The 12,605-nt window shown below is 32.3% G+C and overlaps 1 protein-coding gene and 2 long non-coding RNA genes across 4 annotated transcripts in view; 1 reads left to right on the top strand and 2 right to left on the bottom strand.

The window, feature by feature from the left end:
* LOC109545110 overlaps window positions 1-12,605 on the bottom strand; it is a 64,160-nt gene that overhangs the window by 28,909 nt on the left and 22,646 nt on the right. The window lies entirely within an intron of this gene.
* On the top strand, window positions 5,439-6,036 carry LOC125504942. Its single transcript, XR_007281827.1, has 2 exons — window positions 5,439-5,633; window positions 5,750-6,036. It is a non-coding gene; the product is annotated as an uncharacterized LOC125504942 (long non-coding RNA).
* Window positions 11,657-12,355, bottom strand: LOC125504944. The gene is made up of 2 exons (XR_007281829.1): window positions 12,317-12,355; window positions 11,657-11,887 (listed from the first exon to the last, which is right to left on the bottom strand). It is a non-coding gene; the product is annotated as an uncharacterized LOC125504944 (long non-coding RNA).

The raw sequence follows: 12,605 nt of genomic DNA, 5'->3' as shown, positions 1-12,605 counted from the left end.
GGAAATTTCCTTGGTCGAAATTGATCGAATACCCCAACTCCATAATCGAGTATACTGAGCATTGATTGATAACAATGTATGTTGATCTGAGCAGCTCAGCTCACAAGACAACCTGAAAAATGTGCCTTTAATGCCAGAGGCTTGAATGTAAAGTTTTTCTTCGCGACAAAATTACACAAAACTCAGCCTCTTTCAAATACTTCACTTGGAAATAAACAGAAGCGTAAACAATGCCCCCAAGCTGTCTTTTCCTGTCAAAGCGGAGCTGAGGCAATTTTATCACGCTGCTTTAAAAGGAAATTCCACTTCGCTGCCGCCTGTACGCAATTTACCCTATTAACTTTTGAACAAAATAATCCGCCTTATAAAATGCGATTTATATAACAAAAATATGTATATTTCAACACGTTTTACGCGATTTAAATCTATCGACTGGAACAACCACTCAGTTATTCAGAATGGAATTATTGCTGAATGACTCTCATTTAAGTTTTCAAGTTCATCTTTATCCAGATCTTTATTTTTATTCGGATTTATCCGAACAATACCACAATTCATAGTTTTCTCCACTTGCATCTGAAAAAATAATTTTATGCCATCTAGGAAAATTCTGGTCACTTTGAGATGCAACTAAAACTAATGACTGGGTTTGAAATGTAAAGCATCCCTTTATGCCTCCAAACTTTGATTATCTGCCCCATTTCACAAGATTGTGAAATATCTGAGATTTTCCTTAGAATATGACAAGCACGTGTGCCTAAGCCATATTCCATAAGAAGATTATTCAACTAGGCAAATGAAGTTACTGAAAGTTTTGCATTATTAAAACGAGAGCGAAGTTTGCATTAATTTGGTAACACAACCGTAACAAGCAGGTGTTTGCCACAATTTGCAAATCAAAGCAAAGTGAAATTCCTTGAACAACTTTAGAACAACTTTAATATGATTAGCGATTGTTCCATAGATGCTAAATGCAGGATTATTAAGACGTTTCTCGCAAATTTTTAATACTGGTAGAATATAAAAGCATTCCCTGCCACGTGACTGGAAATATTAACCGTCTAACAGAATGTTCCACTTTTCCCCCAAGGAGCTCCCGGCTAAATATTGGAATAAGAATAATTTGATTGTCATCAGCTTGGTTCGAATGATAAGTATGAGACTGCGTTTGGCTGGACATAAAACAAAATGAAAATTTTTTAATAAAAGAGTGCAGTATATTTGCAAGGGGACCAAATATTTGGTAAGCCTGAGGTGATTGGAAACATGTTTTAATAAATTTTAAATACTCGAAAAAAAACGATTTCAGAGCTGAAAGTAAAAGTGTATCTTGGCCTACCTACTCATATATTTCTCTAGATTTATAATTTTTGGTGAAATTAAATAGTTTGAAAGGTTTACAAACGAAACTCCCTTCTGCTTTGAAGGCTCAACATAAAAACATGTGCCTAAAATATATTGCAAAAACTATAAACAATGTTTTTAAGAATCTGAACAGAATAACTAGTAATGAAGCAAATATATTTGATTTAAATACAAATCGGCAGGACATAATAATTTTTCGTATATAACTACATACATTATTTACCATGGGATATTTTGCTGAGCAGATTCTAGTAAATGAAGCGTCTGCAAAAATGCTTAACGCGAAATAAGAGACTTTTTACTTTGAGCTGGCATTAGATATATACACTGGCAAATTAACAAATACGTTACAAAGAAAACATCCATTAGAGGCAACCAGGGGCGGATTAACGGAGGGCCTAGCAACATTAAGGGGGCCCCGCAAACTTCAATAAAAAAATATTTCATTGCGTATTTGCGTAAACATAATTTAATTTTGCATAAATATGATGAATTAATCAAAATTGAACTACTAAAGCACTGATTATTTTAGGATAAAAACATTTTATGTTATTATAGTCCTACCCGATTTGTGAAAACGAAGTGAAGCGTATATTATCAACATATTTAGTTTTCTTATTCAATTATTTTTCATAAAATCAGATAAAATACAAACTAAAGCAACAAATCTCATAAAAGTTTATTCGCATGTTTGCAAAATGACTTATTATTAGAACTAAAACAATTAACCCTGCTTGAAGCTGCAGCCAAAACGTTTTTTTTATCGAACAGAGAAAACTAACGAAAATGAACAAATTCTCTGCGCTTTGCAGAGTTAAGTTGAAGTTGTTAATTGTATTGTAAATATGGACATGATAAAGTATTTCCGAATATCTACGATTCCAATAGCAAAACTTCCGATCCGAAAGATCATTCTAGGTATGATACAAAATAATAATTAGAGGATAACAAATATGTATAGATCAACTCTACTATAATAGTTTGAAGGAAATGACAAAATATTTCCGAGAATAAATGATAAAATTAGTAATAACATAGTTTTTATTTATATTTAAAAAATGATCACATTTTGGAAGAAATAGAAAATATAAATAAAAAAATAGATAAAGTGTTTAGAAAAGCTTCTACATCGTTACAAGACAAATACTTCGGCCGCAAAAAAATATGTTTTCTCATTTTTACTAAGTCGATGTAAGATGTGGAAAGCAGCTGGAGAAGAGCTTTTGTATTTTCTCTCGAAATAGTCAAATATTTATTCATTTTAATATCGGATATGGATAGAAAAGAATCGTTACGTAAGATGACTACCATCATTAACAAACGAAGGCTTACTTGAAAATCATGGATTATTATTATTATATCAAATAAGATTGATATATCAAATAAGATTAATAAAAAAAAAGTCAGTTTCATTGTGTTCAATATTCTTCAACTGTGTAGAATATAATAACCATTACCATAACCGGCATAGAAAGTTGAACGTTTCAGACGACATACAAGAAAATTGCTTCTTATGAAACTACTCTCCACAAACGTGATATATAAAAAAGCACAATTTTAACCATACAAAATTGTAAGAAGTTAGTATTATTTTTCATGTATATGTTTTTATTATTGCTTATTACTATGTGCTAAAATCTGTTAAAATAAAATACTTTTTATTAACAGTCGCTGTTGATTGCTCTAAAGTTTTGCCAACTTGTCTTTCTCCATAATCTGCTTCTTCTCCCAGCCTTGATTCATATTTTTAGTAACACTTCTAGGGGACACTTAACTGTTTAAAAAAATTGAAACAAATTATCAAGGACTGACTAACTGAAATTATTTTTTATACCACACACTGACTATAAAAACACGAGTTCAGCAACATTTACAAGAATAAGATAATAGAGCAAGTTATAGGAACAGAAAGCTGATGCTCTTGTAGGAATATTGTATACAACTAGATTTCGATGACGAATATAAAAAATATGAGCTATGAGCTACTACTAATGCTAAGATGAGGAAGTTATATGGACATTGGTTATAATGTGTAAATCACTTAATGCTACAAAAATCCTCTGCGAAATATCAAATCGAAATAATAGAGCTATTTCCTTTGTAAGGTTTTGTGAAGCAAGAGTGGAGAAAATTTTGATTTGCATATTAAAATCAATGGACGTAAACATACATGAAATAACTCAGTCTCTCAAAGTGTTTAACCTTTTTCAAGCGCTATATTTTCATTTTCGGTAATAATTTAATTACAATTTTCTAAATTTGCAAAGAGCAAGTAAACTTTGCATTGTTGTTGTCTAAATTATTAAAATTAACCTGGTAGTATATCAATAAGACCATAGGGCATTCATCTGCAATATTTGTTTGCACCCTGCTTTCTTTTGGCAAATGTTTAAACTATCTGGAAAATATCAATTAAGACAAATAAACTTTTCTGAAGCAATTGGCAGTTATAAATTCAAAACCATTAGTACATATATTTTAATTATTAAAATCCTTTTTAGCATCAATTTGAAAATGCTGGCTATAAGACAAGAGACGTATTTCAATATCAAAGGAAACTCATTAGCCAGATTTGCAATACCCAGCTTATTTTCAAGACTCCTTATCAAAGTAAAAGTCTTGCGAAAGTCCTTGCTAATGTGATTTTCAGGATCATCGTCGAAATGCTGACGTCGCGACAAAATATAAAATTGGCTTAATCAATCCGGGGTGCGAAGATATTATTCTCGTCCCATTTACAAGAAAATCCAGGGTAATTGGTATTTGAGAACAAATATTGTGAAAAAGCCTTAAATATTACCATAATTAACTTCACATGCTTTAAAATATGCAACATGATATTTAATAAGCATTGGATTACTACAGTTAGATTGTTTAAAAAATTCTCCCAAATGATTAGCAATAACATTCAGCCATTCTACAACAATATAACTTCTAGGAAATTAGCCTAAATTACACATTATCCGCTTTCAATATTAAAGCCATTAAGTTAAGTTATTGTAATACGCTGAGTGGAAGTTTCTCTACACCATATTTCAATTAGGGCTTAATCGCCTGGGCTGTTTTATGTCCTTTAGATTAAAATATAATTTCCGGAGAAAAATAGTCTCTATCCAACCTAAACCGGACAATTTTCTCAGTCATGCATTATTCGGACTTCCAGACGGCAGCATCCTCGTGGGAAAACTGGGAAATGAACTTCTTTATGTCGAATCGATTTTCCGGTAGATCATTCATAGTTTAGTCGGTCAGGCATTAATGGATGCTTTCTGTTGTGCACGTTCCAAGTTCCAAAAAATATAATTCTCAATCTCATCTCATTTTCATACTGTAGCTCTATTGACTGCCGAATAGAAAGAAACGTTCTAATTATTTTTCTAATTTAACTGACTTTAAATCAGTAATAAATAATCTGTTAAAATGCATTGTCTGTTTGACTTATTTAATAGTCAATTTTCAATTAATATAGTTTGTTAAAAGATGCGAAACTTTCTATAGTTGTGATTCTCTAAGAATCCAGGAAAAGCTTGTGGAATTTGACGGAAATAAACGGATATTGAAACTTTACAAATAATAAATGAATAGCAAACTAGGTGTTTCTTTGGAAGTCACGTGTTTTTCGTTATCGCTATAAATCGTTATAAACTTTTCCGTCCCATTGAAGCAAACTTGAAATTGAGACAAGAATTGTGCCGGAACTTAAATTAATTATATTTCTTCGAAATGAAATTAAATCTTTCATATTTACGATAAATCCCAGGAAAATACATTTATTGCCTCGTGAAGATAATAAGTGAAATGAGACTCCGTGCTGAGTTAAAAATTCACTTGTATTTACGTCGTAAAATGTACGTAAGAATTTGCCCAGAAATTACTTTTGCTATAAAAATCAAATGTAAAGTTCAATTCAGTTGAAAATGAGAACTTCAACAGTATAAAGATGACATGAAAAATTTATTCCAAAAAAAGACAATTTGGAACCTTTGCAGTACAGTTTTGCTGATCTAAAATTTGAGTATTGAAATTTGAAATTTTTGACAAGTATATGTAAATTAATGCTACAATGTGTTGTATTCACAGACATACGCCAGATAGACAAGTGCTATTAGTTATAGCGCTTTAGGAACTTACTAGTACCACTTTTTAAAGCTGAAAGCGGTCGCTTTTCGTCCAAAATTGCCGTATTTGAGTTTGTTGACCAAATAATTTACAAAAATAATATATTTGTCTTCAAAAACCGACGAAGTCCTCAGAGGCTACACCAACTGGTAAACTGAAATATATTTTTAATAACCAAGTTTCCAAAAGGATTTTGTATAATTTTTAGCTCGGTTTAAAAGTGAATTTAGCAAAAAACTGATATTTTAGACTTGGTCATTTTTAGCCTGAAGCCCACGATATCTGAGATGGCACACTTTCGACGCCCCTGGAAACTTATATTACGAGTATGATTTTACTGATAGTACATACAGGGTGGCCTATCAGAAACGAAACAGGCCATTTTGGAAATTTAGAATTGTATGTTCAAAAAGTATGTCCGTCTCAAACGGTTTACATCGAAATTAGAATCGAGAATCTGGTACATTGTTTGAACATTGAAAGTCATTTGACTCTCGTTATAATGTTATCAATATTAATATGAAAATAGATTTAAACATATATACAAACGTATAGACAAATGTGATTCAATTACTATCAAATGGAATGTTTGGATGAAATTGCAAAGTAAGAACATGAGTTTAAAAACATTTAAAAAAATATTTTAGTAGATGCTCCAACTGTTCCCCGCCAGCTACCTAACAATAATAGAAGTTTTGTTCAAAACGAGTCCTAACATTTTCAAGCATCGGCAGGATTATCAGACCTCAACAGTTCGTCTTGGCAGTGCTTCAAGAGTCTCCACTCCGTTGTGTACATCATGTCTTTCAAGTGAAAGGAAAGAAGGAAATAAAAAACTCTAACGCGGTCATGTCTGGAAATCTAGTCAGTACTCTATTATCTTTTCGCCGAATCCATTACTCTAGAAACCCTTCTTCCAAAAACTTGTGTGCAAGGATTTCTACAACATATGTTTCTAAATACCCCAAAGTTTTCGATTTCGATAGGATACATAAATAGCTGAATTAATAAGTGGAAACTTACAAGCTTATAAGTATTACTTCAAGTCTTAGATTTTCCAAACTTGCGACTACAGGAACCAAATATTTCCTTATATGCCTCTACATGTAAGCCATGTGATTAAATTGAAGGAAAATTTGATAACATGATCACATAGTAGTTGCTAACAACTTTTGCAAAGGTTGAACCAAAACTATTAAATGAAATCAATAAATTGTTCAGTAAAAAATGCAACTGGAAACTTCCCATATACTTAAATAACGAAAGCCATTTCCCATTTTACTCGAAGTTTGAAACTGTATGAAATCTATAACTTTACACCTAATTAAGGAACAAACTAATTCGAGTATAAACAGCCCCAGTTGAATTCGCCAAATTAGCTTGTATTAATATACAAGCCCTTTGTTCATTGAAACTATTACCCTGCACATAAATTGTATTGGTTTCTAGACCCTTATTACTATAAACAATTGGACAAGACCCTTCTTGACGTGAATTAATGGCTTTTACACCAAGTGGCTATAGATTAGTTTGTTCCACGCTTTTATTAATTTGATCAAAAATTTCTATAATCAGCCTTTTATTATGCGGCGAAAATTCTTAATGCTTCAAATACACACATTCCAGGAAGATTCCGAAGGATTCAAATTGTAAAAAATCTCAAATAGTTCAATTTAGTTCCTTTCTCTCCACTTACTGGGAATTCTAAAGACACTATTACCAAATTACACATCACCTAGTTGAACCGAAATTGCAATAAAACTTTTAAATTCCGAGAAAGTTTGGAAGCTTTAGGAGACTTTCTACGTAAACCTCGATCGTTTGGCAGGAAAATATTTTCCAATCACCAATTTTTCACTCCACCTGTTCCGCAAAAAGGCAAACCTTAAGGACGCAGCCTCCATTAATGTAAATTCACCAGTCATGCAGCACTAATGAAAGAACTGAAAGGTGATGGCTTTTATAGGAAGGTGTGGCCTTAATTGCTGAACCTGCTGGCAAGCACTTAGAATAATAGGAGCCTTAACAGTTTCAGGGTATTTGTCATTTTGCATTGATGAACTGTATAGACTGCGAAACAATTAAGTAAGTAGATTGGAGCTGACGTGTTTTGAAACAGTTTAGCACTGATTACTGGGAAAATGAGAATTTCATTCACTTTTCTTCTTTCTTCTTCTCTAGAAACGTAGTAAGTACTATTTTACTATGGTTAAGTTTAGACCAGGCTGGAGAAGAAAGAAACAAAGACACGAATTTGTTGTCTAATTAAAGTATGTTTTATTACCAAAAATAACAATATAATACTACGTACAAGGCAATTGCCTTGTAACGATTAATAAAAAAACTGTAAGCAAAGTCTGAACCATTTTATGTCAGAAAAACAATTCTGTTGCACATTATATCATAAAAAACTCGATTTGATTAAGTATTTACACAATTTACGCAAAGTGCACACGTCAATAATCCACATTCTCTTGCACACGCATTCCTTCTCAAGCGTTGCATAATGTCTCCTGTATTCGTTATTAGAAAAAATATGTTGTATCATTTTTTTTTGTTTTCTTATTGTTTGGTCGTCTGTTGTGTAGGGTTTTCATTGTTGATTATGTCTACTTTTAACTGTCTGCTTTCTAAATTAACTGTAATGTAGCATTGCTTGAAACCGTTTTCATATGATCTTACAACATTACAACTAATGTATTTTTGTCAAATTTCAATCTCTAAACGTTTATCTCTATTGCGCCCGAAATCGAGTCTGTTCCAGGTGGATAAACAGCTGAAAGCTATCTCCGTATAATAGGAAGTAACATATCTCGTTTTGCACAATTGTATATATAAAGTTGAATATATGTTATTAATGTGTTCCCTTGTCAGTATTTCCCATTGTTCAGCTAATCTATTACATACTAACTTCAACTTTTACTTCCATTATTAAAGTTTTTAAATTTTTTCATTGCAAAACAAGTTCGATAAATAAAACTTTTTCAAACATTTTATCGACTATGAGCTAGTTCTTTAATAAGCTTGACAACATTTTAACAGAATCCAAGAAAACGACGTTATAGATTAATAAAGAATAGCAAACTTGCTCGAATTATTGGACATAAAAGTTCCCGCAAAACCTGATGACTTTTGAAGCTACTCTTAACGAGTTACTAAAGAAAAGATTCAACATTTCTCGCAATCAAACAAGTTTCAAACCATTCTTTTTAAGTGCGGTCCAAACCTTGGAAATTATCGCAAATTTTTCAACTATAAAGGCTTCTTGAAACGATGGAAAAGGTTTCCATAAAAATATATTACCGTAATTAATTACATTTTTGTATGCAAACTTTCTCCTAAATCAAAGTTTGATTTCTCTTCAACTCCTACTGCTGAAATTTTAAAACACTTAAGAAAAGGAATTTTTATTTGCATGTAAATTTAATATTATAAAGACATTTTCATTTATTTCCTTACACTGCAAACTTATAGGCCTGAGTAACACTGTGTTGTGTTGAGTTACGCTAATGAGTAGTTGCCGCTCTCTTATAACTCATCGGTTAATAAGTTATAAGTAATTTATTATAGCTTTACGAGACCCGAGACTGAAATTTGCATATCAAAAAAATGGTCATTAAATTTTTTCCTGATTTACCTTTTACTACTATGTTCAAACAGCTTAAACAAAGTCATCTACATTTTCCCAGCAACAAAACTGAGTCCAAAGAAAGTCGACGAGTTTGCTTGTAAAATCGATCTCTTCATTTTTCGCATAAAAGATTCAGATTATTATTTTTTTACTTTAAAACGTTAGGAAAACCCCGGTTTTCTATTTGGTGACAGTGTTGTTTAGAAATATTGCCCTAAAAGTGAAGAAACCCCAGTTTCCAAGAGTTTTCCAAATAAACGATTATAAACTTTTCATTTTCAGTCTGGGAAACATTTTTGGAAAAAGACCCAGAATTAATTATTAGTTTTTGTCCATAATTCGAAGCTGCAAAAAGTTTTCCAAAAATGTTTGCAAAGCGGTTAAGCAGGCGAGTGTTATAATAAAATCTAGCTTATAATTTTTCACAGAAAATATCTGAAGATTGCCAATCTTGTAACTAAATAATAATGCGATTTTTGCGTGGAAAGAATTGGTTAATAAACAATTTATTTAAAACTGGAATGACCTGAAAATTTAAAGAAACTTTAAATATTTTCAGAGCTATGAAGCCGGAAAATTTCCAAATATTTTTTGTAAACTTTTGCTCCCTGGCCGTTTTTTCAAGATAATCTTAATTACTTTCGGTAAAAACCTGAATAAAATTATTTAGTTTTTGTGCCAAATTCGAAACTGAAAAGGGTATTCCAAGTTCCCTGCTAACCGATAAATCAGGCGAATTTTCTAGCAAAATTCACTACTTTTGTGATCGGTTTTGTAGAAAACCTTAATGGTTTTCAAGGAAAAAGGGGAGGAATTTATTTTCGTGTTGTCTAGGATCCGACAATGAAAAAAGTTTTTGGAAAATTTTTACAAAGCTATAAATTTATCTTGTAATTTTTCGCACAAAAGACCACCAGATCGTCAGTATTTTTAAGTGAAACTCTACAAAATAGAGCGTTTTTGAGTAGAAAGCAAAGCAAAAATAGGCAGTCAAACCTAAAAAACCACACAAGAAACTCTACTGTCTTCAGAGTAATTGAGGAGACGAGATTTTCAAATAATCTGTGATAAGCTTTCGCTTATTCTGTCCGTTTTTTAATAGAAAATTATTTCATTTTTGTTCCAAATTCCACGCTGGAAAGGGATTTCAAAACTTTTAACAAAGCGACCAAAGATTCGATATTTATTTCATAATATTTCACGAAAAATACGTTAAGTTTGCCAACATTTTTAAGTGAAATTGAGCTGAGAAGAAAAAGTAACTTGCCAAAAACTGGAAAAGTTAAATGGCCTTTAAAATAAATCTAAAAACAAGTAAAAAAGTCATCAACATTTTCCAAGCTATGAAACTGACTTACTGCGCCGGTGCGTTGGGTTGGCGCAGCAAGCCATTTGCGTAGCACTGCGCCAACTCGTAAAAATTCACCGAGTTACCCAAGCCTACAAACGTGATTGAGATATGTACAAATTTTAATTGATTTGAGTCATTTCAATGTGAGAATAAGTTAATACTTACTACTTCTTAACAAAAAAAGTGCACTTTGCTTAGTAAGAGTGACGCCTACAGGACGAAAGAGTCTAACCACTGAAATATCAGCGTTTGAACGCTTAAAATAACTGGTGATTGAAAAATGTTGAAAATGTATGCGTCCTGAATAGCAACTAAACTTAATACTCTAATTTTTTATGCTAACATTATTTAAACAGAGAATGTCATACTTATATTATTTTGTTGACTAACAATCTCTGAAGATCTATAAAGTTTCCATATTTGCGGTATTTTACCTCAACCCGCAATAGCATTAAGTAATTTTGCGTGGGTTATTAAACTTAAACAATTCTATTAGTTTCCTTACTCTCTATTCGCTCTATTCCTCCTCCTACGCCCATTGGAAAGGCTATTTATCTTGGCTTAGGAAAATCCTTAGTTTAATTATTCAACCTACTCTTTTATTAGCTATACATTACCAAGGTTTTACCAAATTTTCGTTATTAGAACAACAAAAAACTGGCCAGCAAACATGCCTCCACTTGCAAACTCTAAAGTTAACTAATGCTCTGGAAATTTAAACCCCATTAGACCGGCAACTTCGTGATAAATGTTCCACAAAGGTGATCAACCGACGTGAAAGAATATCGACGTTCTTCTGCCTACACGAAGGAAATGATTCACGAGGAAACGTTTCCGTAGAGAATTCCTCTGGAGTATTAGTTTCCATATCGTCCATGACTGTTTTATAGAGTATTTCAGCTTTTTGTTATTTTTTATAATACTGATCTTGCACCTTCACTACAGAATTGCTGTTAATTAATATTAACTTTTATTGGTTAATTGAAGAAGTGGTTGCTGTACTTGGATGACTTATTCTTTTTACCTCAACCCTTTAGCTTGTTACAAAATGTTTAGATTATTTGTTGTATTTGCTTTAATATTATCTGATGTTAAAAAATATATTATCGCATAAACCAACAAAATGGATAAAAAATAAAAGTCGAAGTATCAAGGAGGTCGAAACATCAACCTACATTACTTTTCCCCCATTCGCAGTATTATTTGCACATTTATTTAAGAGCCATCATAGTCTAATATTACTTTGCTAGTAAATATAAATTTTGTTCTTATAGCGTATAGAAACGAAAATTCGTACATTGAGCCCTAGCTGGCTTCATCTCCACTTCCTCTGGAACTGAATTTATTCCACGCGAATAAACAGCTGAAAACTGTTCGTGTGTTGAAAATTTCTTATATATTCCTTTTTACGTCAAGCTGCGCTAAAATAAAACAAGTCTGAAATGGCTTTTAGCATTGAAAACGAAACGTGCCTTGCAAAAGGAAAAATGAAGCAAATTAGCATATATAAATCAAAAGTTTCAGCTAGAAATGGTATACGAACGTATTTAAGTACCGTAAACGGTTATTTCAATTGGCGATTTAACTGGAAAACATATAATACTTGGTAAAAGATAATTGGTTGTTGTTTCTCTATTGGTTCTTTGTGTGCTGTTTTTCGTTTTTTTATCGCTGCTGTTTCATAATTAATTTATTGCTCTTACTACCCTGTTAACTGAAAATGTGGTTATGCGTGAATCAAAATTATCAAAGTTCAGTTAACTTGGTGTGAAGACATTTTGTCGGCCCTTCTTTAAATTGCATTTTAATGGTTCATGTTTATTGTAACGGAAATGGCCTGGGGTACTTACGTTTGGAATGGGGGATCGAAATTCATGGTATTTCAGTAAATGGGAGCCCCATTTGGGACCCATTTACTGTCAAATTTGACACTGACAAGCGGGAAATTTCGCACCTGTTCTGGAGATTTCTAGAACTATCGGGGTACCTGGAGGAAACTATATAAGCGACGACGAGAACCAGACAGGGAGAGTGAAGTGACAGRAGCGACCGGGTGCAGAAGAGATTGAACCCCGTGAGTCGGAAGAGCGAGTTTTCCGTCGGTTATTGTTATTGTTTGTGAAGTTGACGTTAATTTAG

The sequence above is a fragment of the Dendroctonus ponderosae genome, unplaced genomic scaffold (assembly GCF_020466585.1).
Source record: "Dendroctonus ponderosae isolate FM_Combo_2020 unplaced genomic scaffold, Dpon_F_20191213v2 Dpon_F_20191213_6, whole genome shotgun sequence".
NCBI classification, from domain to species: Eukaryota; Metazoa; Arthropoda; class Insecta; order Coleoptera; family Curculionidae; genus Dendroctonus; species Dendroctonus ponderosae.
Note: the sequence above shows the minus strand (reverse complement) of the source record. Positions and strands in the feature narration are given on the sequence as shown.